General features: G+C 42.1%; 1 long non-coding RNA gene and 1 pseudogene across 1 annotated transcript; one reads left to right on the plus strand and one right to left on the minus strand.

Moving 5' to 3' along the window:
- Positions 1-1,021: 1,021 nt before the first annotated feature.
- Senp2-ps5 (SUMO specific peptidase 2, pseudogene 5) lies at positions 1,022-6,032 on the minus strand (annotated as a pseudogene).
- Positions 6,033-8,709: 2,677 nt separating this feature from the next.
- Positions 8,710-18,927, plus strand: LOC120100592 (uncharacterized). Its single transcript, XR_005500409.2, has 3 exons — positions 8,710-8,792; positions 9,551-9,665; positions 18,848-18,927. It is a non-coding gene; the product is annotated as an uncharacterized LOC120100592 (long non-coding RNA).
- The last annotated feature ends 8,806 nt before the right edge of the window (positions 18,928-27,733 follow it).

Consider the following 27,733-nt stretch of genomic DNA (forward strand, 5'->3'; position numbering starts at 1 on the left):
ATTCTGGCTGTGTCTCTCGGGAGAGATCTACATCCGGCTGATACCCAGTGTTGATCTTTTGTCTCCACACATATGTATGCATGTATGCACACATAAAACATGTATGCAAAAAATGAAATGACATGAAAGACATTATAATGAAAAGTGATTTTAAAATAATAGAATCTGATCCCATTTTATGTATCATATATTTATATATTTCCATCAAATATAAACCAGGAAGAACACACTCTTAAAATGTTACTGCCAGCGGTATTTAGCTTATTAGTAGAGTGCTTGCCTAGCAAGCACAAGGCCCTGGGTTCAGTTCTCGGCTCAAAAGAATTTTTTTGTGCCCAATAGAATTGCAAGTGTGCCAACAATTGTAGATGTATCACATTTTCATTAGCTATTCTTCAGTTGAGAGACATTTAGTTGTTCCCAGTTCTTTATGAATAAAGCTGCTATGAGCATAGACTTTGTGGGACGTTGGAGCATCTTTTGGGTATATGCCCAAGAGTGGTATAGCTAGGTCTTGAGTTAAAACTATTCCCAGTTGGGGCTGGAAAGATGGCTCAGTGGTTAAGAGCACCGACTGCTCTTCCTGAGGTCCTGAGTTCAAATCCCAGGAACCACATAGTGGCTCACAACCATCTGTTGTGCATGAGATCTGATGCCCTCTTCTGGTGTGTCTGAAGGCAGCTACAGTGTACTCATATACAATAAAATAAAATCTTAAAAAAAAAAAACCTATTCCCAGTTTTCTGAGGAACCACCCAATTGATTTCCAAAGTGGCCATACAAGTTTGCACTCCAAACAAGGGGGAGCAAGGGGGACTGTTCCCCTTGCTCCACATCCTTGCCAGCATGTGCTATCACTTAAGTTTTTGACTTAAGCCATTCTGACTGATGTAATATGGAATCTCAGATTTGTTTTGATTTGCATTTCCTTGATGACTAAGGACTTTGAACATTTCTTTAATTGTTTCTAGAGCATTCGAGATCTCTCTGTTGAGAATTCTCTGTTTAGTTCTCTTCCCCATTTTTTTTCTGCCAGACAGTCTTTTATTACATCATAAAAGCAACACTAGGCACTAGATCTTGCAAAATATGCTCTGACCAACTTTCTGAAATTAAAAATGCATAACCACATCTCTAAGATTTTTAATGAACAAAATAGTTAAATACAAACTTTCATATGCAAAATAGATGACTGTAAACCCAGCAACCTCAGAGCCGAGTCCGAATCTCTCCCAAGGCTCAGTGGGGCTGGAGTAGGGCATGCTGCTGAGCCAGCAACTTAATTTCATATATATATATATTTAAAAAAACTCTGAGGAAAAATAGGCTTAAATTGAGGCCATCTCCTGAAATACAGCTCAGGCCAGCCCTTGCCACTGTGAGCTCAGGCTCACTACACCTAGGTTTGACATATATGGTCACAGTTACTTTGAATCCAGTTTCATGAGGAAGCCAAGCTATTTCAGTTCTAGAAAAGAAAGTCTTGAAGATGAGTGCGCCCTGCGGTGAGGACTCACGGACAATGTTCCTTGGCCACTTTCCACGAACTGTGCCCGTGTCATAGCATCAGACTCTCTAAAGGCAGCCAGACCCCTACAACAGAGCATCATCATTTCTTCTGGCATTTCCAAGTCTTAAAGGAGAACCTTAACTGTGCGTTAAGTTCCCAGCACTAGAGAAGCTGGCAAACACCTCCTTCCTCCCCCTGCTGACATCTCTCAGAAGCAGGGAGTGGCAGTTTGATTAACATTCTTTTCAGAAATAAATAGTCCAAACAAATTATTTATAGCTAATTATAAAAGAGCAGTGGGAAAGGGCACTGCCCAGTGTTTGCTAATGAGTGAGTGAATATGTGTGAACACACAGAGAACAATTCATATAACAAATCCTGCATTTCCCACATTCATATGGAAATAATGCCTTAAAACAAAAGACATTAGGGTTGGGGATTTAGCTCAGTGGTAGAGCTCTTGCCTAGCAAGCGCAAGGCCCTGGGTTCGGTCCCCAGCTCCGAAAAAAAGAAAAAGAAAAAAAAAAAAAACCAAAACAAAACACATTAATTAGTATTTGTCCTTGTATGGGGCTAACAGTCTAGGGCTCTGAGCAGACACAGCCTTACAAATAGGGCTGCAAGCAGCTCCTCCACACCTCTAGTCAGGGCCGCTGTGGAGAGGCCTTCATGCACTCTGGAGAGCTCAGTACCTGTGAAAGAAGAGAAATGATAGGGACTTTTTAACCCACAATGCATGAGGTATATGCAAACATCCATGAAAGAACCACCAGCAGCTAGAAGACCAGGCGGGGCATTGTCACAGCAAATGCTGGTGAAGGATTTCCCACACCATCTTCTTCCGGAAAAGAGGCATCTGGTGCTTACTGAATGTGATAGGTTTGTCCCTAGAAATATAATCTGCGTATTTACAAGTAAACATTCCACAATCACTCCCATTCAACTGTTGAGGAATCTCATGTGGCTTCATGCTGTAGTGGGTCCACTCTAAGAGACTGAGATCTGTATTTCTTTTGGTCTTGCTTTCGTCCTGTAAATACTGAAGAAGAATCTCACAGATCCTGTGGCCTTTTTGTCCCATAGAATCCAGATATTTAAGACACCTTTTTCTTAGGTCCATCACCACCAGGCTCCAATGTACCTTCCGATGAATAGGAACCAGAACAAGTTCTTGATCGAAGAGATTCACCCATCTTTTCACTGCTTGGTAATCCAGACTTTAATTTAGGATAGAAGAATGTATTGAGTGCATGAAGTGCTGGATAGCCTTGCTTTTTACTCCTCTCCACTAAAAGATTCATATAAAAATTAATGACCTCATCATTGAGCCAGTGATAGTTCTTTAAGGTCTGGATATCTCCACGGGTGATTCATAACTTGAAACCACTGTTCAAAATCTCATCTGGAGGGCCGTGGCCTAGGGCATTACTGATTTCCTTTTCCATGTCCTCTGTAAGTTCAAAGAGATCTTCTGTTCTTCTGTCTTTCTCTTTGCTTGGGAAGTTCTTTTCCTTTGCCTCAAGCACTGATATTTTCCTTCTGAGTAAGCCATTGCTTCCACTTCCCAGGCAAAGCTGGGCAGACACTTCTTCTGACAGATCAGGCTCCAACTGGTGTCCTCTTGTACCATCCTTTTCAAATCGGAGTTCCACACCACCTTCTCTGTGTCAGCTTTTTCTTTTAAATACCTCTTGTCACTTCTCACTGAACAGATAGGTCCTCTTGTTTCAACAACTCTATACTGTTTTGGAACAAAATGGGTTGTTCTGACTCCATGATTCTGCTCCTCCATCCAGCCTTTGGTCTTTAATGTGTCCATCTGAATTCTCTGAGAACTATGATGTGAAACTGCAGGAGGAAAAGTGCTTTCGTGAGCACCTTCTTTAAGACGCTCCAATAGCTTTAGGTATTTTTCTCTTTCGTCCTTCTGGACACCACCCTCCACGGTGCATTGGGGACGTCTCGCACCCTTGCCACCCTCTTCAGAAATCATCTCTGTTACACCTTGCTCCTGAGGTTTCCACGTTAAGGAACTCTCTGGATTGCTTTTGCTATGGCGACGGCCATTTGGTCTATTATAGCCTTCTGATTTCAATGTAAAACCAAAGGAAGGCAGGACTCTCCGTGGCTGATCTCGGGCCACTGTCACTCTGATCTCTGGATAGTCACGTATTCCATTAGGAGATTTATTACCCAGCTTCAGCATGCTGCTGCAGGATCCAGAACTCATCAGTTCACAAGAGGGAGAGTTCGAGAATACCTCTCCTGAAGGGGCCGCATTCCGTGTTCCATTACAAGCAGAAGACACCATGGGTTTGGTGGTCAGCTGGAATGGGAATCCAAATAAGCTGGCCTCATTGTAGAGACTGTTCTTTGCTTGGTGAGTGAAGCAATCTAGTCTTGGTCTTTTAGCTGGGATTTCATCAGTGTCCACTGCAGTAGAAAACAGAGAGCTGATGGAGCGCCGCCTCTTGAGCAGGGCCTGGGCCCGGGGCGCGGGGCGCTCACACCAGCGAAGAATGGTGCCGAGAACCTTAGTCAGCCATCTGTACATTCCAGGCCTGAGCAGCAGCAGCCGGCCGACACACCCGAGACTAGACGAGAACTCAAGAGCTGTCGCCGCTACTGCGGCCTTCGCCGCTTCGGCCGTAGCCAGGATCTCTCTTCCCCATTTTTAATTGGGTTGTTGGAGTCTAACTTCTTGAGTTCTTTATAAATTTTGGATATTAGCCCTCTGTCAGATGTAGGGTTGGCAAGGATCCTTTCCTAATCTGTAGGCTGCCATTTTGTTCTGTTGACAGTATCCTTTCTCCTACAGAAGGTTTTTAGCTTCATGAGGTTCCAATTGTCAATTATCTTAGAGCCTGAGTTTTGTTCAGTAAGTTGTCTGCTGTATCAATGAGTTCAAAGCTATCCTCCACTTTCTGTTCTATTAAATTTAGTGTATCCAGTTTTATGTTGAGGTCTTTGATCCACTTGGACTTGAGTTTTGTGCAGGGAGATAGATGTAGATCTATTTGAATTCTTCTACATGCAGACATCCAGTTGGACCAGCACCATTTGTTGAAGATGCTTTCTTTTTTTCCATGTATGGTTTTGTCTTCTTTGTAAAAACAAAAAATCAAATGTCCATAGGTGTGTGAGTTTATTTCAAGGTCTTCAATTCAATTCCATTGATCAACTTCTCTCTTCCCATGCCATACAATTTTTATTGCTATTGCTCTGTAGTATAGCTCGAGGTCAGGGATGGTGATACCTCTGGAAGTTCTTTTATTGTTCAGAATTGGTTTTGCTATCCTGGGCTCTTTGTTTTTCCATATAAAGTTGAGAATTGCTTTATCAAGGCCTAAAGAATTGCCTTGGAATTTTGATGGGTATTGCTTTGAATCTGCAGATTGCTTTCGGTAAGTGATCTGATAAGATACAAGGCACTATTTCAATTTTCTTATATCTGTTGAGACTTGCCTTGTGACCAAGTATATGGTCAATTTTGGAGAAGGAGCCATGAGGTGCTGCAATGAATTTATATTCTTTTGTGCTTGGGTGAAATATTCTATAGATGTCTGTTAGGTCCATTTGATCATCATGTCTGTTTGTTTCATTATTTCTGTTTAGTTTTTGTCTGGATGACCTGTCAGTTGGTGAGCATTGAATTCTACCAGTAGTAATGTGTGGGGTTCCATGTGTGTGCTTCTTGTTTTCAAAAGATTCTTTTTCTGGAATCATTGTTTGTTATATTTACGTAGCTGATGTTTTGGAGACAGCTATGCTTATCACTAAATCACCAATGCCTCACCAAATAGACAAGTTCTTCATAAGTTAGGATGAAGCTGAGACTTAAATGTTATTAGTTGGAATATTATGAGGACATTGGTAACAAAATATGACTTTTAGGCAGCACTGTTCTGGTTCAGTCTTATGAAAACAAAGCTTGGGGCTGGTGACATGTGTCACAGTGAAGAATACTTGCTGCTCTTGTAGGGGATCCCTGTTTGGCTCCCAGTACCCATATTTTGCAAAATGAAAGGCAGAAGAGGCCATCAGATCCAATTTCAGTTCTACTGGATCTGATGCTCTCTTCTGGTCACAGAAGGCACCAGGCATGCATATAGTACACATGATATACACTCAAAGAAACAGATAAAGTAAAAATAAATAAATCATAAAACCCAAAACTTTTAGGAAATACCATTTTAAAAGTTCTATTAGTGTTATAAGCAATATATAAACAAGTAAATATTTTGTCCTTCATTTTGCAAGTAAAAAGTCTTGCAAGTACTTTGTGTAGTTAAGTAATACTTCAGGATTGTATTATTTAATATTAGCCTGATTTCCAGGCTGGGTAGATGACTCAGCAGTTAAGATCACTGACTGCTTTTCCAGAGGACCTGTGTTCAATTCCCAGCAACCACATGGTGACTTGGAACCATCTGTAATGGGATCCAACATCCTCTTTTGGTGTATCTGAATAAAGTGACAGTGTACCCACATTCATAAAAATAAATAAATAAATAAATCTTTAAAAAAATTAGACTGATTTCAATGGCTGTAAAAATTGAAGGCATTGTATCTGTTTGTGAATCCTTTGTTTTTTCTAAGTAACTGAAAAATTACAACACTAATATGTAAACTTTCTTTCCTTCTACATCAACTTTATTTCTCTAATTTTGATAAATATTGTTTACATTGTAAGCTTTTAATCATCATAATTTAAAATTATGCTTAGAACTAACGTACTATACATATTCTGTGGTGTTTGTGTGTGTTTTGTTAAAGAGATATTTTCCCAGGCTCCTGTTACTTGATTAGTCACTTGACTAGAAATAATGCTACTCTGTCCAAGAGATGTCATTTTACAGATGAGAGTTTGTTCTTTGTCTTTTGGTTAGGGGACTTTGGGGTTTTTTTGAAATGAGATTTTATATATCACAGACTGGCCTGGAAGCCTCAATATATCCACTGGTGACCTTGAACTCCTTGTTCTTCTTTTTCTACCTATACCCCCTCCACACAGCCCATACAGAGATTGCAAGTATGTCCTACAGTATGCCACAGCAGATGTTTAAGTCAACATATTAGTATTTTTTTTCCTATCTCTGGATTTCTGTGTCAAACTTAATATTGTGTGAATCGTATCAAGTATCTTTGGATTGTAGTTCAGTAATATTTTATAAAACAACAGATGCCAAAAGCTACACATATGACTAGTATAGAAAATAATCAATTGTTTAAATTAGTTTTAAAAATGCTTTCCTGGGGGGCTGGGGATTTAGCTCAGTGGTAGAGCGCTTGCCTAGGAAGCACAAGGCCCTGGGTTCGGTCCCCAGCTCCGAAAAAAAGACCAAAAAAAAAAAAAAAATGCTTTCCTGGGCTGGAGAGATGGCTCAGCAGTTCAGAGAGCACCAACTGCTCTTCCAGAGGTGCTGAGTTCAATTCCCAGCAACCACATGGTGGCTCACAACCATCTGTAATGGCATTTGATGACCTCTTCTGGTGTGTCTGAAGACAGCTACAGTGTACTCATATACATAAAATAAATAAATCTTAAAAAATTCATTTAAGAATGCCTTCCTATTTTATTACCCTAGGAATTATCACATCATTATTATACTCAAATATACTGAAAAAAGAGGTTTTTAAAAAGACCAGTGATGGTATCACACAGATTCTGCAAGGGAGAAACAAATCATCACCATAACATTGTTTACATAACCCTTCACTGTTGCCATGGTGATGGCTAAACCATCAAAGTCAGCTTTTGTGGGTTGCTTTTTTTTTTTTAATTTCTAGTACAAAGTTAGTTTTAGTGTTCCTTGGAGACACTTAGGAATGTGAAATTTTATTTTCTTCACAGAAAGGCAAAAAGAACATTGGCCAAAGAACACATTTGTAAACCAAATGTGTCATAAGATGAGTATGGGGAGCCATTGCACACTCTGGCAGGAATGGTGAAACTGGCCACGTAAGTGAAAGTTTGTACTATGAATATGACAGTGCCCTGGAGAGTGAAATATGTTCTTTATGAGATATTTCCACCTCAGGGCTCTGTGGAGGCTCTGTCTTGGTGAAAATATGCCCATCTTCCTTCATTTGTCACTCCCAAGGACAAACGCTAATCCAAAGAAGAGAGATTGTTCTAGAAAGAAGACTGCAGATAGGTCAGGTAGCCATTATGGTCCTGAAAAGAAGAGGTTTCAAGTATCGATCAATCGGGACAGAAGGTGTTCATGAGCTCGCAGGAGCACTGTGTCACGCAAGAAGAACTCCAACCATCTCATTTTTCAAAAATGATATTGTTATCCTTTCATCTCATGTGCTCATGCCTCAGAATGTGCCAAGGTAATTTCTTACCAGACAGATGCCAACAGTAACTAGGCAACTGGTATAAATAGATGCATAGTAAGAAGCCTTTTATGGAGTTCATTATTTGAACTAATATTTATAAATGGTTTAAAAAAGACAGCCACCATTTTTCAACAGAAATCCAGAGCCATCAAAAGACTTAAAAAGGGGGGGGGGGCGCTAGAAAGATGGCTCAGTAGTTAGGGGCACTGTCTGCTCTTCCAGAGGTCCTGAGTTCAATTCCCAGCAACCACATGGTGGCTCACAACCATCTGTAATGGGATCTGATGTCCTCTTCTAGTGTGTCTAAAGACAGCAACAGTGGACTCACATAAATCTTTTTAAAAAATGAATTGATTTTTATCAATGCAACTGCAAGAAAAAACAAACGAATAAAAACCTGAATAAGCTAGAGCTTGTTACAGATTCGATATGTATGAGGTGAATTTGTTCCAGGTTCATGCATGAGATTTCACAACGGCTAATTACATTAAAAATATCATATATATTACACATAGCTAGACACACAAATTCAAATACACAGAATATAATCAAATGTATGTATGGTTTGGGGAAGTGTTGGTTGGTTGGCTAGTTGGCTTGGTTTGGTTTTTGAAGTAAGTTCTCACCTAGAGTTTGCTATGCCCTGAAACTTCCTGTGACCCTCCTAAGAGACTGCAGGAGTACTCCTACACACACCAAATAGTTATTATCAGTGAGCCTTCTTCTGTAAGTTACATATAAAAATGACGTGACAGATAGGGAGAGAGACATTGCTGGATTCGAAGCAGCAGTGATGGTTAGATTTTGCTGCAGTACGTAGGTTCCTTTAATTTTCAAAAGTTCCTCTTTAGTAGAGGAAGTAGGAAGCAAAATGGTCCGTGTGGAACACGCCCTCCCTGACCACCAGACCTGAGCTTCTCAATTCTCTACTGTGAAGGTATGTGGGGGATGGGACACCACAACCGCACTTCCCTGTTGCTGCTAGTTGTAGCATTAAGGGAGGAGGGAGAAGATGAAGACAGAAGGGCTGGGAGCCTGGGGGCTTGGGTGGGGCAGCTCTAAAGTTTCCATTGCCTGAGGTGTGACTCCTTTAAATCTGACTCCGGCTGCTTAAGTCAGGAAGGCTTCCCACAGTCTGAGATCCCTGCACCAGCACACCTGGCCAGGCTCAGAGACCCACACCCATTCGCCTGCAGGGGAAAGGGACCGTGTGCTGACTCAGCAAGTTTCTGAGTCATTTCCTGGTCACTTAGATACCTTGACTCTCCTCCAGGATACCACCCAGCAGAATCAAATGCACTTTTCCATTCCGTCAACAAAACTCATAGTTTCCTGCCCCACAGCCAGTTCTCTTTAAGCAGTGGCTCAGAGCATCCAAGTCTACTGACCGTGCACCCAATAGCCTCAGTAAAAATTTACTGAGTATGTAATTTTCTCAAGTGCCCACTATAGTCTTTGTAAACTAACTCCCCACCCCCCACCCCCCCACCCCCCACCCCCCGTCCCCGTGTCTGTGTTTGTGGGTGTGAGTCTGTGTGTGCGCGCGCCCCCCCGCTGGAACTCTAAATCAGGCTAGCATTGAATTCACAGAAATCTGGATCAAAAATGTGCTCCACCATACCTACCTGCCCAGAGTTCACACTGAAAATTCAAACTGTTTAACTCTACACCAGTATTTGATTTTCTCTCTTCCAGTAAGCCACGCCCGCCAAACCACAAGGAGAGGCACTAATTAACCAAAAATAAAATACTTTAAGAAATGTAGCTGGAAAATAGCAAACGGTTCCAGCAACCAGAGGCTAAGAAACAGGTAATTCCTGTTAGTTGGCTTTTGCTTTGGCTCTGCATCTCGAGATGACTAAGAAACCGGATTTCTACCCAGGTGGAACAGTGAGAGCTCCGAGGCTGGCCCGCGTGCAGGAGCCGTTGTTCTGCAAGTGTCTCCTTAAGGCAGAAATAAGCATGCCTGAACAGAGACATCTATTGTTAAGTGCCTGGCTTCTCAAGCAGACACACTGCCTTACAAACCTAAAAAGGACTTTGTTTGCCTCCCCCAAAGCTTTAATCCTTGAGGGGCAATTTTGTATAATCTCAAATTTCAAAATGTTCATATCCTGGAAACCACTGGTGTTCCCTTTGGGAGGTTTTCCTCAGCAATGTCTAGGTATGCAAATATTCTGGAGTATTTTTTGGGAGAAAAATTAACTATAGTTGCTTTTCAATAAAAAAAAACACCATTAAACACTTGGCATGTGTCTATATAATTAAAGTCAACTTAGTTGTTAAGAAAAATAAGACCCAGGCATGGAAGTGCCTGCCTATAATTTCAGCTTATGGGAGTAAAGACAGCAGGATATAGTGTTCAAAGCCAGCCTGAACATTCAGAAATCATGTTTCAGGAAAACAAAAAGGAAGAAGTGAAGAAGAGGGATGTGCACACTGATATGAAAGGGTGTGCAAAGTTGATCTCTTGGTGAGTGCATGGGTGATTGTGTATCCATTAGCCCAGCAATCCCTGTGTCTATTAAGTTTTTGGCTAATATAACAAAGATGGGTTTCACAAGGTAGTACATGCATATCGTGACACACTTAATCTCATATGTACATATCCTATACGTGGTTCTCATTCACCTCCCTGAATTGCCCTCCCCCACATCTTCCCTTCCCTCTTGCTGGTCTGTGTCCCTTTCCTACCAATTACTATTCCTTGCTTCTTTTGTGACACACATATCCTGTTGCCTTCTCTTGTTTCCTCAACCCCAATTAATGATCTTAAATTTTATTTAAAAAATCTAAACAGAACAAAGTAAAACAAGATCTAAGAATGTAGGATCCCTCAAAACCAGGGCTTCAGAGGACTTCAACCAATGACATAGCAGGAAATCCATTTTAATTAGCTGCTTTAGGATTAGCTGATTGGTTACAGAGCCTTCTTCTGCATTCACTACAGCTCAGTTTCCCTTATCATTCTGTGTTGGTGTCTACTACTGATGCTCATCTAAGCAGCTCCCACAAATCATGGCCTCCCACCATCTCTAACCCTCAAAGGGACCACAAGAAAGTGAGTACTGGCAAGCTTCTCCTCCTGTCTAGGCTCTTCCTTGGTTTGATTTTTTTCCCCAGTATGTCTCTTAAAAAACAATAACCAAAAGAAAAATATTAAAGTCGACACACACTATACAATGTATAAACAAAACACCTTATTATAATTTATCGGAGCACTTGATCTAACAGGCAGGATGAGTAGGAGAAGGAATAGGCAGACTGAAAATCAATATTATTAGGGGAGACTTAGGAACCTTCTGGTCATTTGTTTATATCTGAAGTGTGTTATGCTTTGTTAATTGAAGAATTAGGGAAATGCCTAATATATGACCTTTGTTTTCAAAGAACTTACAATGTCTTCCTGAGGAGATATGTGTGTAACCAAATGGATCCCGAAACTGTCACATGTTCAGAGGGCATTGTGGTGTTTCCCCTTCCTAAGACAGACTGGTTGAAGATTCCAAAGAGACACTATGATAGATAGATAGATAGATAGATAGATAGATAGATAGATAGAAGATAGATAGATAGATAGATAGATAGATAGATAGATAGATAGATAGATAGAGTGAAGCAGGGAGATTGCTCAAACCTGAGCATTTGAAACCAGCATGTTTGACATAGATGAAGTTAACTACCAACCAGGGCATTCAGTGTGATCCAATATAGTTATCGTAGGAATTTAGAGTTCATGTCCTCATGACAGACAAGAGAAAGATGTCCTGTTTATGTCTGCGATTTGGTGTCAGGTGGAGCTTATATTAAGGTTTAGAAAATTTGGCTTTTAGTCATAAGGAGTCCAGGAAGATCTGCCCTGCCAAGAACATCAGATCATGTGGTTTATACTTTAGCCCTCCCTGCTCTCAATCCTCTGAATAAAATTATCTCACCACCTCTACCACCCTTCTCAAAAACAAAACAAAAAGTCTCTGAGCTCCGGGTCAGTTTCTTCCAGTGTTTTGGTCAACAACCTAGAAATTTTTTTTTTGGTTCTTTTTTTTTTTTGGGGGGGGGGGGGCTGGGGACCGAACCCAGGGCCTTGCGCTTCCTAGGCAAGCGCTCTACCACTGAGCTAAATCCCCAACCCCCAGAAATTTTTATCACTGTGTGGAAATGTTCAGGACCTGAGCTTGGGTTTCAATTTGCTAGGAAATGCATGGGCTGATTGGTCATAGTCTGGATACCCTGTGAGTCTTGCTCATGTGTGTTTTTGGGGTGGAGATGGTGGTCAGCTCCAGAAAGGAAGGGCCTCTCAGTCAAGTCAACATGAACACATTATCTATTTAAAACCAAGAATGCTGTCTTTGACCTGCTGCTGCTTCTCCCCAAGGCCTGAAACACCCCTTGTTTCATCCTTTACATTTCTAATGGAGCCAGCTCCAGAAGTGCAGTCAGTGTAAAAGCATTTCATCGAGCAAGTAATTCAGTGTCTTCATGATCCTTATAAGAAAATCTGTAGGGGGCTGGGTGTAGGGCTCTGGTATCACCGGCCTCTCCCATGGAGATCTCTTGCCCCACTAGATGCTCAGGTTCGGGCGAGGGGGAGAGAGCTTGCGCAGGGAGGGGGAACAGCTTTCACCGCCCCAGCTGCCAGTCCTCCTTTCTGCAGCTGCTGCTTGGGTTGCTCAGGCCGGGCTGAGCCAGGAGGAGACTGACTAGCCAACGAGGGGTACAAGGGAGCTTCTGGTGGCGATTTCGGGAGAGGAGATCTCTTCCCCAAGCTGCGGTGTTACAGCTCTGAAGATAGAAGCGCTCGGACGATGGAACAATTCTTGCACACGTTTAATTCTGAACACGACACTTAAATACTGGTTTTTGGATGGAACAGTGTCTGACAGCAGGTACTTCCTATTGGTTTGGCCTGAGAGCTTGGGAAGACCTCATCTACATATTCGGGGGTGTGGTCCTGTTTATGACTGCTCTGTCTCGCCTATTTTACAAGACAATGTCTTTGTGGGATGGTGCAGCTGCGTGAGGCCCTGATATTCTGGGAGACTGGGAATGCATCTGCTGTCCCTTTTAGGGTCTTCCGGAGATTTGACCAATCTCGATCAGGAATCAAGGTACCGTTCACTGACCTCTGCCCCACAGCTGGGGAGATTTCCCAGTGGTTAAGAGTGCTTGCTACTTTTCCAGAGGACCTGGTTCAGTTCCTAGCACTCAGAACAGATAAACAGCTGTAACTATAGCTTCAGGGGATCTGCCCCTTAGCCTCCCCTGGCCCTTGGGCTTACACACACACACACACACCTAATTAAAAATAATAAATAAAAAAATAGAAGTTCTTAATCCCAAACATGGGAGTAGAAAAACCACTGACCCTAGTCATTATGACCAATTTAATTAAAGCAAGCTTTTTTATCCATGTACCTGGGCTGCCTTCCCTAAGGTTTGAGAGGTCAGCATTAGACATGAGGAAAACAAGGTTTTTATAGCTCAGGGATAGGTGGTTTTCAAATAAGGGATTTGGTGGGCAAAGTAGGTGGGACTACAGGAGCAGAACTTAAATACAACAAATTAGTCATTAACAGCCTCGTGAAACAAAGGCATGATTCCAAGGTAGTCAATAAGAACAGGGAATCATAACCAGGTAACCATTAAACCATTTTGAAACAAAGGTAAACTTTGGGAAATTACAGACATACTGAGACTTCTCTGCAGAAATTGCTTTGAATACAAGGAAGTAAACCAACTGTAGCAAATGATGGTGGAACAGCATTCCAGGGAGGTGGGGGCAGAAAACAAACCCAGGATGATAAAGCAGAGGACCTGGAAAGCAGCAATTCCTTCAGCCACATTGAGTTTAGTAGCTTAGCCAGATCCCAAAGGGATTGTTTTATTATTTATTATTTCTATAGATTTCCTTAAGCATTCATTCTCTCTTTCAAATAAAATAAATGTCAGCCCATTTAAGAAATGTTTACAGAAATTATGTGGAAACTATTTTGACATCCACACTCAGGATCTTTGCTTCTAGAATAAGCAAGAGAAAGAGGGCTCCTCCTTCCAGGGTGGTGGGTGTAGTTAAAGCTTAAAGACTACATCATTAATCATGATAATTTTCCTTGGATCCCAAACATCTAAATTATAAGCAGCAACCTTGCACTGCAACTTGTGATGGTTTAAATATGCTTGGCCCAGGGAGTGACACTATTAGGAGGTGTGGTCTTGTTGGAGGTGTAGTCTTGTTGAAGGTGTGGTCTTGTTGGTGTCACTGTGGGGGTGGGCTTTGTTTGAGGCACTTATGCTCAGGCTCCACCCAACGTGAAATGAGAGCCTCTTTTTGGCTGCCTCCAGAAGAGAGTTGCCTTCTGGCGGCCTTTGGATCAAGATGTAGAACTCTTAGTTCCTCCAATACATGGATGCTGCCATACTTCCCACCATGATGATAATGAACTGAACCTCTGAAAGTGAAAGTCAGCCCCAATTAAATGTTTTTCTTTATAAGAATATAAAGGTCATATTGTTCCTTCATGGGGGAAAAAACCCTATCTAAGACACTTGTCAAGGAAATATACAAAATATTAGTATTGTTACAAAGTTGAAGGCACTCACCGCCAAAACCCATGAGGGGCAAAGAAAACCCTGAATGTGTATAAAGCAGATGAAGTCCTGAGTGAACATGAGCATGGTCATCTCAGGAATTCAGTGCCTCAGACCCATGGCAAGGCCTTCCCCTGGTCCTTGGGCAAACTTCAACAATGTGTGCAGAAAATGTCAACCACAGCTTCCTCCTCTCTGCAATTCACAGCCTGAGACTGCTCTCCTATAGAGACCTCCTACCCAAATTAACCAAAACTGCCTCCTGGTCACCTGTAAACAATAAACCTGCTCCCTTGATCCATATGTACAGAATAAATGTGTTATAATTCAAAGTTGCTGCTGGTGGTGTGTCTCCATCAGAGCACACAGCCCACTCAATCACAGCTTTTCTGTATGCATGCCTCTGTTCCCTGTCACCCCAGTTAGGACAATCCCAAAGCCGCACAAGTTGCAGCACTCCTGGTTCCTAAGATCAGTGAATAACTCAAGCTTAGCCATAGAATTCTGACTTCAAATCTTTCGTCGATCTCTTCACCCCCTGCCTTATGCTTCACATCTAGCCCAATGATCGAGTGGGAAACAAAAGGAAGCGCTGAAGAGACAGGGATTTCCACACTGTACCCCCATCCCACTGTCTGCTGCTGTGTAACAGACCAGCTTATAACTTAGGCATGAAACAGCTGTCCTGAGCTCACATGGTATCAGCAAATGCATTGAGACCGAGGCTGGAGGATCTATGGCTGAGATAGTTCTCTTAAGAGTTGGCAATCAATAGCCAGTAGTCCTCCCCTGTGGGTCTGTTTATCAGACAGCTCGAGAGACCTCACAGCATAGTGCTGACTTTCCTGAGTGAGTGCCGGAGACAGCAGGCCTGGAGACATTAAAGCACTGTCTCACATTAAATCTCAGAAATCATATAGCAACGGGAAGGGGCCAAAAGCTCGCCCAGATTCAAGGAGAGGAAACTGAGGTCCCACCTCTCTCTGCAGTCATTTTCATTTTCTGTTAGAGACAAGGTGTCAATTAGCCCAGACTGGCCTCCTTGTGAGGGAGGGTCACTTTAAACTCCTTATCTACATGCCTCCACCCCATGCATATGTGAGAGTGACAGAGAGAGAGAGAGAGAGAGAGAGAGAGAGAGAGAGAGAGAGAGACAGACAGACAGACAGACAGACACAGAGAGAGAGAGAGACAGAAAGAGAGAGACAAAGACAGACAGACACAGAGACAGAGACAGACAGACAGACACACACACACAGAGTGAGAGTGAGAGAGAGAGAGAGAGAGAGAGAGAGAGCATACTACACTGCAAGTTCCACCTCTTGATGGGAAAAGTGTGAAGCTTCATTGGAAGAAGAGTATGTAGAGGTGAGTAATATTGCACCATTTTAAAAACACAATCTACTATAGCTTCGCAGCATCCAATCGACCCAAACAAATGGTCTCAGCTGATTAAAGGAATTCTGTCCCTTCGGCCAGTGATTGGTTAGGGGATAGGCAACTCTAAGCCATCTGGGGCAGTGTCTCTGACAAAAATTCAAAAATTTCTGGAGGCTGAGAAGTCCAAGGTAAAAGGTGCTGACAGCTAAGTGTCCCTGAGGGGCTGTTGGCTGGGTCATAATTAGAAGCTTCCGGTTGTCTCCTTGTGTGGTGAAAGAAACAGAGGCTCAAGGCTTCTGGGAAAGAGAAGCAATTCTTACCTGCTGAACATGCATAAAGTAATGCATGTTCCTGAAGTAACCCTGCTACTAATGGCCACTTCATGATTACAAAGGTAACACAGGCCAGAGGGTGATAGGGAAATGCTTCGTGATGATGCCATCACTAAATCTAAGATCCTTAGAGTTTACCTGCCTTTTCTGGAGATATAAATAATATTTAAGTAATTTTTAAGGGGCTAGAGAGATGGTTTAGTGGTTAAGAACACTGGCTGTTCTTCCAGAAGACATGGGTTCAATTCTCAATATCCACATGGCAACTCACAATCATCTGTAACTTCACTTCCAGTGATTCAGTGCCCTCTCTGGCCCCTGAAGACACCAGACAAGCATGTGGTGCATAGATATACATGCAGGCAAAACACCCACGTGCACAAAAAAAATAAATAAAATTTATGGTTTTTAAAAGATTGATTTAATTTTAATTTATTTTTATTGGATATTTTATATATTTACATTTCAAATGTTATCCCCTTCTCCCCTCCCAACCCCCCATTCATTTATTTTATGTATGTGAGTACATGGTCACTATCTTCACACACACCAGAAGAGGGCATCAAATTCCATTACAGATGGTTGTGAGCCACCATGTGATTGCTGGGAATTGAACTCAGGACCTCTGGGAGAGCAGTCAGTGCTCTTAACTGCTGAGCCATCTTTCCAGCCCCAAAATATATGTTTTGTTTTGTTTAAAAAAATTTTTTTAAATTCAGCTCGAGACAAGTTTCTGTGATTTCCTGAAGTGGAAACTTAAGGGTTCTTTAAAAAGTTGGTTGTATCAAATGGTGTTGTGAGGAGGCAAACATGTGAAGGAGTGTTTTCCTAAAGAGGACACAGGTGAAAGGCTAAGGCTGACTCATGAAGGAACATTTTACTGAAGCAGACACAGGAGAGAGGATGTTCTGCTAAAGCAAGCATGTGAAAGGACTCATGAAGAAGGATTCTTTACTAACAACATGCATGTATTGGTCTGTCTAACATTGTATAGCTGTGTTATATTGTAGTGACGCCACAGAGAGAAACCTGTCAAAAAAATGTCTGGTGGTGTACTGCTGCAGTTTCTTGCCTCTTCTGTAGACTTGGGCTTATTGGCAGTGATGTCAGCTAAGACAAATGCACATGCTGAGGCAAGACATGTGGAGGATATGTGATGTTTGGAGGAAGTATAAAAGGACTTGACACGGACAGCAATGGAGGCTGAGCTAGGCTTGCTTATAGAGCTAGCTGTGCAATGCTTGTTGGTCTTGTGTCTTCACTGATCTTTGCTTCAATGAGAGAGGCACAGTTGAGAACTTTCCCTGGAGTTTCTGTTGACCCTGGTCTCTCCTGCTGACTTGTGCCAAGGCTGAGGACTGTCTGACTCTGCTAGGTAGTGGCACTGCTGCTGATTCATGTTTGCTATCCCAACTCTACCCAACTGGACTGCGGGTGTATCTGTGAGGTATTTGCGAGTGAATCAAGCTGCTGTTGCCTGCTAAGCTGTGAACTGAACTGCCAGTTTCCAGACAACACAGACAGGAGTTGCTCCAAAGAACCATTCATAAACAGGCCTGCTTCCCTCATATCCTTTCTGTCCACTGCCTCAGGTGGTTGATAGGCTAAAAGCAAGGTTAAAGCATTTAAGAATCATCATTAAAAATAGGTTTTGAAAAAATTAAAGTAACAACTTCCACCCACAAGTACTTCAGTAGTTCCTTCTAATGACAAGAAAATGCTGAGCAAGCCTCTCTACCCCTACCTGCCTCTAACCATCTCAGGAAGGATGAGTGCAGAAGAGACGAAACCAGAGGGTGAAAGTGTTAATGAACTAGTTTCTTTGTCCCATATCCAGAATTGAAGGACTTGGTTCTCTGGAAGGTGAATAGTGCCTTTTAGACTCCAGAGTCTGTCCTGAAGGAGGTGACTGCTTAAATAGGAGAGATGGTTAGCTGTCAATTTTGACTGTATCTCCAAGCACAAGAAAAGTACAGATACAGGGGAGTGATACATACAAAAACAAGACAAAACAAAGCAAAACAAAACAGCAACAAAACCCAGTTTCCTTAGTCGGAAGATGTAAAAGGAACTAAGCCTTTTAGCTAGCTTGTATAAAAGATTCACAATCCAGGTATTAACCGACAAGCTACAAACCTAGATTGGACAGGTTTCAAAGCTACTCTAATTTGTATCCCAACCAAATGTCCCTTGCCACTTGCTGTTACTCCTGGCCAAATGCTCATGGTCCATCTGCTCTCGTGGCTGCCTCCTCCAGTCTCTGTGTTCTTTCTTTCTTTCCCCTTTCATCTATCCTGAGACCCATCACTCAGTACTCAAATCCCACCTTTCTCCCTCTGTAGCTCAATCACAGGCTCCAGTCTTTTGTTGACCAGTTAACCTGGGGAGAATGGTTTACATAGTGTACGTGGTGTACATGAGGATCTGCTAGTGGACAGCAACCATATCTGGGGAGCCAGTATTTAGCATTTAAATACAAGCAGCAGTAGACTAACCCACTACAGGCAGAGACAGTGCAAGCTTCATAGAATAGGTGATTTTGTTATTGTTATGTATTTATTTTTAAAATCACATGTATTATGTAGTTAGGTAAGTAGGTGGGTATATATGATGTATTTAGGGAAATGTTTGACTGTGCCATGGTGCAGAGGTCAGAGAACAACTTGTGAGATTTCATTCTCTCCATCCACAGGGATCAAGGAAATTGAACTTCTTGGCGGCAAGAAGCTTTTCTTGTTGAGCCATCTCACCAACCTGAGAGTCATTAAGTAAGTACTGTGTTAGCATCTTAATGCTGGAACAGATACCCTAGAAAATCAACTTAGGAGGTAAGAATTGTTTCAGATGTTTTGATGGTTTCAGTCCTTGGATTCTATGGAAAGGTAACCCAGCACAACAGAGAGCATGTGGTGGGTAGTTACTCAGCTCATGACCAGAACGGACACACAACACACACACACACACACACACACACACACACACACACACACGCATGCACACACACCACATATGCAAATATTTGCAAACAACATAAATAACACCCGACACTCACACACATGTACACATACACACACCATACATACCACACATACATACAGCCACACAGCCACACACCCACCCCCCAACCCCCCACCCCACAAATGAACATTTCTCCAGGAACCTTCTGTTAGAGGAGGAAATGGTCGAAGCCCTGAGGGTATCCAGAACAGGAACTTGTCTCCAGGAAAAAGATTTACAGCTGTCAGATGATCTTGCTGGAGAGACTGAGCTGAGAGAGAGAAGAGGTAGGCAGGGCGAAATCTTGAAACCTATTAGCTGAACATACCTGTTGCTTTCTATTTAAGCCTTACATTGTGAGAAATGGTTTTGTTTTCTATTAAAGGTGGCTAGCCCACCAACAGCAGATATTTTATGAACAGTCCGTGTTATGAAATTCTTGTGTACGTGCATGTTAGCCTGCACAGCTGTAAGACTGAACTTTCTTCCCCTTTGCACCAACTAGGACTTAGTTCATAGCTTCATTGTGAGGTCAAGCTCCTACTGATTGGGTAAGGCGCAGTTACTGAGTCAGACTAGAACCCAGACGAACCTCCTGCAGTGGTGTGCTTGCTACCCTGCCTTGGGTTGTTTTCTTGGTTTATTTTTCAAAAAGAAAAAAAAAATTGCCTTGCTGGTTACTTTCATGTAGTTGGTTTGTTTATTTATTTATTTATTTATTTATTTATTTATTTATTTATTTTTATTTTTGTGCCACATTAAATATATTCTTTTTTAACACCCTCAGTCAGGACCCTCAAAGATGGGCTTAGGGTAGTCACTCTCTTTTTGTCTGTCCTCCTAATGTGTGTACATTCAATATATCTTCTTTCCTTGCTTTTCACTTTTATTCTGGTTCCCTGCCAACAGTTAGCCAAGCCTGGCTTACTGAGGGTACAGGCTGCAAGCCGTAATTCCATTAACAACAGTTGGCTGGAAAATAGAGATAACTGGTTCTTACCAGTAAAAAGTCGCTGGGAAATCAACCCTGCCTTTAGGTAGCAAAAGTTCAACTTGACTAGAATTCATAATGAGTGAAAAGAAAACAACAACAAAAAAATAGTTGGAATTAGGGCACAAAGGAATTTGAACTCCAAGATGAAGAAGCTGGATCTTCAAAAGTAATTAAACAGGGCTGGAGAGATGGTTTAGTGGTTAAGAGCTCTGGCTGCTCTTCCGAATGGACCCAGGTTCAAATCCTACCACCCACATGACAGTTCACAACTCTCTCTAATTCAGGTCCAGGGGATCTGATACCCTCACACAGACATACATGGAGGCAGAACACCAATGTAAATAAAATAAAAAAGTAAACAATATAATGACCCTCTGTGGATCATTCACTAACATTTTCTGGTCATAATGGAGTGGACATGTGTATTTTATGTCCTTGGAGTATATGTATGTCACAACTTCCAGAGGATCATTGTGAAAGAGAAAATGTCTCAATTCTGCCAACAGCAGTAGAAAAGTTAACAGCTATTTTCAAGGGCTAGTGTCATGTCCTCTAACCGTCAGTAGGAACGAGGTCTGGGAGAGCGTGAAGGAATGTACTGTGTAAGTAGTAGAGGCAGCACACACTTGGCTCTCACCAGCTGTAGGACATGAGAGGAGGGAAAAGTCTGGAAGGACAACAGTAATGACACCCTAAGTCTGCAAAGTGGTTTACAAAGGACACTTTCATTTAATCCGCAGAGCAATTTTATGAGAAGTAATTAATATTTGCATAACACTACCCCAATTAAAGAGCTTTTTATGTTAATTATCTCCTTAATTATGACTCCCATTTTAAATGTGAAAGCCTGAAGCTCAGAATTAGAGAGCAGCTGCAACTCACTTAGACCCTTGCTTGCCTACCCCATAGTGACATCAGAGACCTAAAGACATTCCTCAGCTTTGTGGATGTGGCCTCAGTGCCACTGGAAGTAGCTAATCATTAAGGGGGGGAATTTAGCAGTTTTCCCGGTGTAGTTCTGGTAACATTCTAGCTAAGGAGAGAGCTTCATCCTGAAGACTGGGCCAATTCCTCCTGATTCAGGTGGCACAGTTTTTTGGGTTTTGTTTATCTTTTTGTTTTGTTTTGTTTTGTTTGCTGTCCACGATATTGTTGTTGTTTTAGTTTTTTTTAGACAGGGTTTCTCTGTGTAACAATCTTTGGCTGTCCAGGACTCACTCTGTAGACCAGGCTTGCCTCGAACTCATGGAGATCTGTCTGTTTCTGCCTCCCAAATCTGGGTTCAAAAGTATACACCACGACACCCTGTGACTCAGTTTTTAAAAGAGGTTCATTCTTGTTGCTTCAGCCAGATTACACCTGAGTATCCTTTAAGACAGAAACAATGACTTTTCAAAATCTTTGCATACTCTGAAGCTTAACTAGTCAATATATACTTTTTAAATTACTAGATGAATAAAGAAACATAAATTGAAGACCTTTTGAAGTATCTTGAGAGTCTTTAAAACAAACAAGAAGAACCAAACAATTATGGGGGCAGTGGGTTATTTAACATTGTTGTAAGTTCTAAATGATAAAGAATTAAACTAGACAGAATCCTACACTGAAAGTTTACATTCCATTCTACTATGTGGACAATCATCCCATCTTGCCATGTGCAAGTTGCACAAAGATGAGCAAAACAGATCTATGGTTCAAGGAACTCAAGTGATAGCTGAAAAGTTAAAGCACCAATATCAGCTCTATAAACATATAGCACAATGTTACAAATTCTTTTTTCAAAATGTTTCTTTTTAATATTTCCGGTTACAAAAGAGAGATCATACAGATTGACATAACGGGAGAGATTGACTGAAGGAGCCATTGAACCATTGAATATCCCTTGAGAAAACTAAAATAGATCTGCCCAAAAGGGAGGAACTCAAGTAATAGCCGAGATTATAGAAGATTTCCACTTGATTAAATCATAAATACCTGAATAAAAATGGCAGGTGATATTTTGACAACCTCAGAACCAAACTACGAATGGCACACACCAGGACCCTCAGACACGGCTGCCTGCACACAGGTTCACATCCACATCACACTTCCCCCTCAAGTTCCTCCCTCCCAGCTCCTGACTCCTTCATGCTTGTTCCATCGAACAGCCATAGCTATGTCTGAATTGTAACACGGGCTCTACCTACAGAACAATAAACTTAGTGTGGCATTGGTATTATAGCGGTAAAGATGGTGCCTTCCAAAATAGTAAACTAATGGAAAGGTTGGATCTTACCAGTCGCTTCTAATGTCCCCAGTCCTACCCTTCTTGTTTACTTGTGCTTTGACACCTCCTGCTTACCTCCCATTCCCTTCCCCTTGAATCCCACACTCAGTACCCCATCAAGTGAGCTCATTTCTTATTTACCTCCTCCATACCTTCAACTCCTTCTCTTTCCTTGCACTCCTAACTAAATCCTTTCTGCAAACTTCTATCTTTAATCCAGTGGCTAGACTTCTAAACACTACTGGAAACCGCCCTACAATCACACAGTCATGGGACCATGTAGATTGTAATCATCACAGAATTATGGTGTCATCTCTTTGTTTTTATACCACTCAGCCTTTCTAGGTCTTTCCCCTCTGTTTTACCTGAGGCCAGTCTCCTCTAGTCTCTACTCTGAACCTGTGCCCACTGTGTCAGTATTTAGTGTCTTCTCACAGAGGTCCCCATCTCTGCTTCCAGGTGTCATAAAACGTGTGCTGGAAGATGCCTCTGTCCGACACTTCCAAACCTATGGTACCCAGCTCCTCTTTTCTACCCCAGGGGAGTAATCCCAGCTACTCCCAACTCCTTAGGACCTGACTCACCAACTATTATTTTTTTTTTTTTTTCGGAGCTGAGGACCGAACTCAGGGCCTCAAGCTTGCTAGGCAAGCGCTCTACCATTGAGCTAAATCCCCAACCCCCAATTATTTTTTCTGGCCTTAATTAATTGCACTTTTTTGGGGACAGTTTTTCTGTGTAGCCCTGGCTGTCCTGGAACTTGCTCTACAGACCAAGCTGGCCTCGAACTCACAGAGATCTGCCTGTCTCTGGGATTAAAGTGCTGAGATTAAGTGCATGTGCCACCACTGTACAGTTCAGTGATCACTTTTAACCAGTAAACCATCTTTTCAGTCTTTCCTATTAGGTTTTTAAATCCACACATTGTCCTCGATTCTGCTTCTTCCTTCCTCTTCCTCTCACCTTCAATGAGCACATGAACACACCACATTTTCCACCCCCTCTTCATTTCCCAATCTTCCCTCAGCCCACTGCCATCTCCTTTTCTTATACTATACCACATCTGCTCCATCAAAGACCTCTAAGGATATGATTGCCAAATTCAGTGGAGGTACATCATTTTGTATTGCTCTCTAGCTCTGTGTAGTCTTTCGCCTTGTAACCTCCTTTCGGTGCTTTTGGTGACACCAGCAAGGTTCCCTTCTATTCCCCAATCATTTCTCTTCTTACCTCTATGCCAGAACACCTTTCCCCACTTGCTCATTAGCTGCTGTTTATTTACCTGAAGTAAGGTAGGAGGCCCACCTTTAGAACAGAGCATGATCTGGCCTTGCTAATCACCATCACCCCAGTGCTTAGACAGCTCTCCACACACAGAGACCTTCCTTTCAGAAGTGCTGAATGTTGGAAACGCTGTGGTCATCAGGGCAGCATCTCCACCCCTCCTTCTGAGAGGCAGACAATTATGTGACAAGAAGATGACAACAAAGTGTATCGAGAATGATGATGCCAGGATCCATGGGAGAATGAGCTGTATGGAGAACTAAGTCTGTCAACACTGAATTGTCCTGCTGGTCTCGGCTTCAAATGGAAGTTGGGTATCAGTATGGAACTGTTATCTAATCCTACCCATCTCTAAATATTAAACACTTTGTATTGTCCCACCATTATGCCCAGTTACCAAGCTGAATACCTAGCAGAACCCTCAATTCCTCTCTGTCTGACACACATCCAAACAACAGCCAAGTATCCTAGTTTGGTTTCCATCAATGTGAAAAACATCATGATCAATAGCAACTTTGAGGAAATCATTTATTTTAGCTTATAGTCCCTTATGAGGGGAAGTCAGGGCAGAAACTTAAGGCAGAAACTGAGGAAGAACCCATGGAAGGATTTTTCTTACTGACTTGTTTTTTCTGGCTTGCTCAGTTTAAACTCTTACACACCCCATGGGTGGTGGAACCTCGCCTTCCTGGTGATGGCACCACCCATGATACCCTGAGTCCTTCCACATCAATTAAGAAAATACCCTGCAGGCTTGCCTATAGGCCAGATTAATGGGTGCGTTTTCTCACCTGAAGTTTCTTCTTTCCAGATGACTCCGTGGTGTGTCAAGTTGAAAACAAAACAAAACTTAGCCAGCAGCATTCAGTAAGCTTGCACACTGACTTGCCTTTCCAGTGCTTGGCAGTTCCTTGTTCCCATCACCATAGCCATCTCACTTTGGTTATTACAGTGTTCTACAATGTTTTTAGCTTCTAGTCTATCTTCTCTAGTGCATTTTCTATACTTACAAGCGTAAAAAAAAAAAAAAGATTATCTCACTAGCCTGCTTAAACGCCTTCTTTGGTTAGGATCCAAATGTCCAGGCACAGCATTTAATGACCTGCTTCTGCTTTATGTTCACTATTATCCCATCCCTGGATGGCTACCATCCACTGTGCTACCCAACCCTCAGTTCCCACTGATAACACATGGCGTGTCCCATTCCTCTTCATCATTGCACTCCAGTCAGTAAAACTTCCTCTGGATGTGGCCAGGCAGTGTGGCACATGCCTTTAATCCCAGCACTCAGGAGGCAAAGGCAGGCAGATCTCCAAGTTCAAGGCCAGCCTGGTCTATGAGTAAGTCCCAGGATAGCCAATGCTTCACAGAGAAACCCTGCCTCAGCCAAAACAAAACAAACAAACAAACAAAAAGCAAAACCCAAACAACTTCCTCTAAATGCACTGATCAAATCCTTATGCATTCTATAAGAATAACTCTTATTCTTCTGTCACTATTTGTATAGATGAGAGCTGGCAAATCAATCAGTTTAGCTAAGATGTCACAAGCACAAAGAATTGAACCCTAGTCTAAGGACCATAGTCTGCAACTCTAAAATGTTCCTGTGAGACCTGACCTCACCTTAGTTCACCATGGTACCCATCAACTGGCAACTTCTCCCCCATTTTTGAATGTCCAACTCTAAATTCACTTTTTCTATGACACTCCCCTTACTCCCCCAGAGTTGATTACTCACTTCCTTCCCAGCATTGCTGTGGTAGCTGGTCATAATCCTGTCCGTACAGTTATCACACTCTTATATGCACACTTAAGGATGCACTCAGTTCACACAGAGACCAGGTTACATATGAGAATTACCCTGGATGCGGAAATTCCCACATTTATTTCCTGATCCGTGTGCCATTCACCATTACCTCATCCTTGTTTCTTGTTACCAATTTATCTGTACACACACACACACACACACACACACACACACACACACACACACACACCTTAGCCCTTTCAATTGACTCATTGTTTGCCAACCTTGCCGAACTTCCTTTTTCCAAAAAGCTTGATCTGAACCTCACTGGTGCCCATCAGTCTGGCCTGGAAAGTGACCACCTCATGCGACCGTAGATGAGGTTAACCACCCAGCTGGCGCTGGCCTTCGCATTTGATTTGGAGCTGCTCAGGCTTGTACAGCACCACAGGAGCCTTCTTTACTTTCAGTTCCCAGCTGACTTGTTTTCTTCTCTCTGCCACATGCGTTCTCTAAATCTCACAGCTTCCATTTACTCTTGCTGTCTTGTTCATATTTCCGAATTGCCCTGACCTTCTAGCTCTCTCTATGCCTCAGTTCTTCTAACTGCCGAATTCTGTACGTGTTTCTAATTCCAGCTTCCAAGAACAGAGGCCTGATGGGTCTCAATTCATCTTATCATGAAGCCTTTCCAGCTACATTCTTATGCCCTGTAGGTGCTGAGTCCAATCAGTGAGGACGCATAGTCAAGCCATGCAAACCTTAGTCATTGTGTCTGCCCCTTCGGCAGAGGCTGTAAGTGAGGTATTTCCCCTTTAAAGAGATTGTGGTGCGGACATGGCTATGATTAGGGTATAGAGTAACTTATTAGACGGTGGGCTCCTTAATAACTTTTATTATAGATATTTTTGAGAATCTGGTGAAAGCTACAGCCCTTCTTCTAGGAAAAGTAATCTGTTATGCAGAAAACTTCACACAGAACTTTAAGATCTTAAAGAATCTTACCTCTGTCTACAATGCCCCACCCACATCTGTGTGAAGACTATTCATGGGGCTCCTCAAAGGCAAGCTTTATCACACTTGTGTTTGTATTTGCAGATTCCAGAACAGTGCTTGGCACACAGTAGGTTCTCGCAGACACTCAAAGGAATAAGTTGACATTTTAGTTTATTCATTAAGGCTAAATAGGTTATTCGGGGACACAAAGAGGCTAAGAAATTTGGATTTTTAAAAATTATTTATTTTGTTATTAACTATTGGGGGTGGTTTTGCCATGACACACATGTGGAGGTCAAAGGCCAACATATAGAAATTGGTTCTCTTTTTTTACTACTTGAGTTCCAAGGATCAAATTCAGGTTATTGGGCCTGGAGGATGCACCCTTACCTTCTGAGCCATCTCTTTGTCCCAAGCAGTTTGGTTTGGTATAAAAGAATTAGTAAGTCACTTGGCTTCTGTTTTGTGTGATGTCTTGTTCTGAAGTAAGCAGTTAATCAGAATTGCACATCAAGAAAATGTGTTTTTATTGGAGGGCAAGGGTCCAGTTATGAAATCAACAGAAAAAGGGAGTGGAGATGTAAACTAGATCAGTGGGGGTGGGGAAGAAGGATGGATGGGTCTAAGCACAGTAAAACTGAAATTCCAAGGGCCTTGATTTTAAAAAAATCATGTAAGAAAGTATTTTTTTTAAAAAAAGAATGATGCTAATTTTTTCAAATAAGGAAAATGGAGAAATGGTCACATTGTTGGCAGAAATGGAAAGGGGGTGGATCTAATTACTTCTTGGATTATTGTTGGAAACACAAGTGTGTTTTGGTTTAGATTTTAGTTTTCTTATGAGACAAGATCCTACTCTGTAACCTAAGCCACTCTGGAATTCACTATGTAGCCCACAGGCTGGCCTCAAATGTGCAGTAATCTTCCTGCCTCAGCCTTGCACAGGTTGGGATTACAGTCAAGGGACATCATGTCTGACTTCAAGGATTCCTAAGCAAGTGGCAGGAACTGTAAATCTGAAGTAACGATGAAGCTGGAGGTGAGGGTTTGACTTTATGCTCCCAGGAGTCAATAGCAAAAGCTGTGAGCAGATACTAGGAAGCACTCACACAATGCCCTATTCGCATCTACTCTGCAGTTTTTGAGATGCCCTTTAAGGGTATCATTCGATGTGTTAGTCCTAAAAGACATTCTGTGTGCTTTACTGAATAGTAAAGCCAGCATGGCCTGTTTATAGATGAGGAAATAGAAGCTCAGAGGAGCCAGGGGGTCTTGTCAAAAGTACTGCAGTGAT

The sequence above is a fragment of the Rattus norvegicus genome, chromosome 2 (genome assembly GCF_036323735.1).
Source record: "Rattus norvegicus strain BN/NHsdMcwi chromosome 2, GRCr8, whole genome shotgun sequence".
In the NCBI taxonomy this organism is placed as follows: Eukaryota; Metazoa; Chordata; class Mammalia; order Rodentia; family Muridae; genus Rattus; species Rattus norvegicus.